The 4,272-nt window shown below is 30.0% G+C and overlaps 1 long non-coding RNA gene across 1 annotated transcript; it reads left to right on the plus strand.

Annotated features, from left to right (window-relative positions):
• The first annotated feature begins 1,718 nt into the window (after positions 1–1,718).
• Positions 1,719–3,819, plus strand: LOC136069327 (uncharacterized). The gene is made up of 2 exons (XR_010630556.1): positions 1,719–2,045; positions 3,224–3,819. It is a non-coding gene; the product is annotated as an uncharacterized LOC136069327 (long non-coding RNA).
• Positions 3,820–4,272: the final 453 nt, after the last annotated feature.

A 4,272-nucleotide genomic window follows, 5' to 3' on the forward strand; every position in this document is an offset into this window, starting at 1 on the left:
TCCTTCAAATATCTGGAATCTAATAAATTCTCTACAACTCTCTTTGTGTCGTCGCTCTCTCTCATGGCTACTCTCTTTGCTTTCTCTTCTCCTCCATGGCCAAACCCAAACCCAAACCCTAACCCTAACCCTACATATTTGGTATGATAATAAATTGTTGTCAAAGGAATGTTAGCTTTTTATTTAGTAAGTTGTGGTCAATTTTGGATTCAAGAGCAAAATTGTAATTTTTTTTTTTTGAGGTAAATTGTAATTTCTTCAATCCCTACAAATTACTGATATTTTGGTAATTTAGTTGATTTTAGGATTTTCTAGGAGATCTTAGGAATTGAGCGTACTCTTCCTTTGATAAAGAAGCAACCCACATCTTAGGAGTTTGATGTAGCCAATGAAGGACTAAGTTCAAGCATAATAATTTCATTACAGTTTTTCCTTCGAATACAAAATTTACCATAATTCATTAAATAAAAACCCATATTAAAAACCGTTTTAACCTAAGGACACATATAACTAAAACCTTCAAAACCAAATGATTTTTAAATTAAGTGGACTTCACTCAGGCTAAGAATTTTGAAGTAGTGAATCAAACACCTAATAAATAAATTTAAAATAAAAAAAAGAGTAACTTTATAAGTAAAACATACTATGAATTGAGCAATAACTAAGAAACCCAATTCATATAAATAATAATAAGATAAGAGAAGTGCTACCAAAAGCGGACAAGTTTTTAAAGTGGAATGACCCTATTACCCCCAAAGCCGACAGGTTCTTACCATTCAACCAAGTTCTAAAAATACACTTTTTGGACTATTATAATATGTTCAATACTCCAATGTACTCCGTACTTAGTTTTTATAATTTTATGTGATATAAAAAAAAATATTTTATAATATTTTTTTTTGATCTTTAAGAAATAAATGAGTGCAAAATTACATTAGATTTCAATTGAAAAGAAATTCAAGTTTCTAAAGGTTTATCAAAATAATTGTTTCTTAAAATGATTACTAATTGGAGTATTGTAATGTTATATGTGGATCAAAAAATTGTTGTATATGGCAGGAATCAATATATTTCACAATTTTGTTAAGTATTGTAAGTAGTAATAGAATTTTTTTTTTCAAAAATAAAGAAAAATTTAACTCATAAAAAATATATTGTATATATAAATGCTCCATATTTATAGTTAACATCCTTTAAAAATATTATTTTCACATACCTTAACATATACTACAATATAAGATAAACAATAAATAGTGATAACAAAAACTAAATGAGCAACTATTTTTTTAAACTAAAAAAAAAAAATAAAACCAGTTTTATGACTTTAATCATAAAAATCATAAAATATTTATCTTAGGTAAAATTTTTGCTATTATTCCTATAACACTGATCCAGAAAATGCAAATGAAAAATAGGTTTTTTTTTTTTTTTACAAAAAAATTTAATTACCCGGAGATTTACTTATATTATATGAACATATACTTTCAATATTCTTAAAATTGTTTTCCAAAAAAAATATTCTTAAAATGAATGAGTTATAAATGACAAAAAAAAAAAAAAAACTTTAAATTGAGCATTTATATTTATTTATTTTTAATATGAAGGGTCTATTAACAAAACTCATAATTTTTAATTATTTCTTGGGTTAAAGCACCGACCCAATTAGACCCAGCAAACGTAGATAATACTGGGCTTTTAACTAAAAACCTAATAAACCCAATTAACCCAAAATAATAAGCCCAGTCTCTCTGAGCCTCTCGCCTCTCTCTACCTCTTTGTTTCTATCTTCATGAATTTGGGCACTTCTCACCGATTTCATCAGTGACTTTTCAACCAAAATCACTAATTTTCACAATCTGTTGCACCAATTATCTTATTTTTGAAGATTCTCAACGAAAATCTCCATAAGGGATTGTAGAGACTTGCATTACTTGGCTTTGCATGAGATCGGCAAGTGTTTTTCTGGAAATAGGAGAACCGAATTGACGGCAACGCGAAGAACCGAGTCAACCAAACCCTACGTAAGCTGGAATCGGTTCCTTAAGGTACGCTAATCTATATCTCTTTTGTTTGTTTGCTTTTTATAATTGTTTCTGTTTGGATTTGTTTGTCAAATCTGAGATATATATATATATATATATAGCTTTTGTATCATTGTGAATGAGTTAGGTTTGATGGGTCATGTTGTTAAAGCTTGTATTGATGTTTATATGCAGTATCAGCCATTGTCATAATCTGTATACACGTTGACGTTATGATAATTTTGGTTTTTGAATCTTTCTTGTTAGAACATTATAAATTTGTTGCGCTTGTGTAACAACTTTAAGTTAACTGCTTGTTAGAGCTTATAAATTGCTTTATAGTTTTTTAGCCAATACTATGTATTGCTTAATCTATACTATGGTGTTGCATTGGTGCTTAATATATGTTGATGCATAGAAACAAGGTTAGGAATTGAGACAGTAATCGTACCTCACAACGATGTACTTTGTTAGTGGGACTGACATTGGTTAATCGCATTATGCTTAAGGATAGAAGAAATTTTTCTTTGCAGTCTTTTTTGAGATATTAGATGAACTTTTGACAATCTAAAGAAATACTGTAATTTCAATCTCTGAAAAAGAAAAACGCATACATTGTATATGTGCCTTTATCTATTAGTCAATATTTCATGGCATATCTTGAAATAATTATTGTAACTCATGAAACAATAAATTTAAAAGTTAATGTCCTGTTTTTATGATAATGTTTTGTTTTTTGTGACAGAAATCCACCAACAAAATTGCTGGTGGTTTTAGAGAAACTCACAACATACTCCTTTTGATAAGTTCAAGATTCTAAAGCTTTCCTAGACAATCCCTATTACATGTTTGAATATCTCAACTCTAAAGGAGGCCTAAGCGCAGTATAAAGATGTGTTGTTAAACTCCATTGGTCACCACCATGATAGGCAGTGCACTATCAGAAATAGAGAGAGCTGAACTAATCAACATGTGAACACCTTGATTCCATTAAGCCAAATTCCTTATGTCTTCTTTGCATTGAATCAGAAACAGAATAATGCAAAAACTTTTTCTTTAATAAGCATTCATTTTGCAATAATGCATTTCTTTTCAACATATATGTATCATGTTGGTTGATTTATATGTAAATTTGTTATTTTTGAAGTTGGTGATTTTAAATATTTGATGCGTTTAAGTTTGTTATAATGTCACTATGTCAGGTTTACATGCTCAGGGAGAGGAATAGGTGCTATGGTACAATCAAGTTTGCTGATATATGTTCTGATGATTACTCTTTGGAGGAGCATCAAGGCCTAGACTACAAAACTGTATGTTCTAAACAATACTGAAATTTGCAGTAGACACAATTTGCTGGTTTAAGAGGGAGCTGTAAGATAAGAAGTAGAAAATGAAGTATGTGTGAAAGAAACACTACCTGTTAGTCATTTCAATACGATTTCAGAGACTAATATGTTACTGTCACAATTTGCTGGTTTAAGAGGGTTTGGTAGGAGATATAAGATAAGAAGTAGAAAATGAAGTATGTGATAGCAACACTACCCGTTGGTCATATCCAATATGACTTCACTAACTAATATTACTTTTTTTTTTGTGGCTTTTATGGATCATAAGAAATTTTTTGAAAAATCCAGCACGAAACCATGTAGCTGCAAGGTTTGGCCATAGGAAAGTAAATGATAACTTTGTAGAATACAAAGTAGAACATATTAACTTTGTTATATGTATACATAGATTTTAGAGCATCTCTTTTGTCAGATTTATTACAATACAGTGATGAAGTTCTGTTTGTTGTTTAGCTTATGGGAAGGATTCGCTCAATCCTCTAATGGAACTTTTGTCACTGATGTTGAAGTACGCCCCATTTCCTACCCTTTTTTTTCCCTGAAATTGTACATTAACTGTGCTAGCACTTCTCATTTTGTGTTTTACTTTTCTTTCCAAATTTCCATCTAATCTGAGTTCACTACCTTGTATTAATCAAGTCTAATTTCTTTGTGTTGAGAGGATTATCAAGTCTAATTTCCATTGTGTGTGCATGTCACCTATGTTATGTGAATACATACAAATTTGTGTTTTGGAGGTCCAACCCATGGAAGTTATTGGAAAAATGGGCGAAAGAAAACCCCACCAATAGAATTGTGGCTATTCCATGACTGGAATCAATTAGTACAAGTTCAAGATTGCAAACCTTGAACTTTAATGTGTTCTAGACAATCACTAATGACTAATTGTTCGAATATCTAGAAAG

This window comes from Quercus suber, unplaced genomic scaffold, assembly GCF_002906115.3.
Source record: "Quercus suber isolate HL8 unplaced genomic scaffold, Cork oak 2.0 scaffold_162, whole genome shotgun sequence".
NCBI lineage: Eukaryota > Viridiplantae > Streptophyta > Magnoliopsida > Fagales > Fagaceae > Quercus > Quercus suber.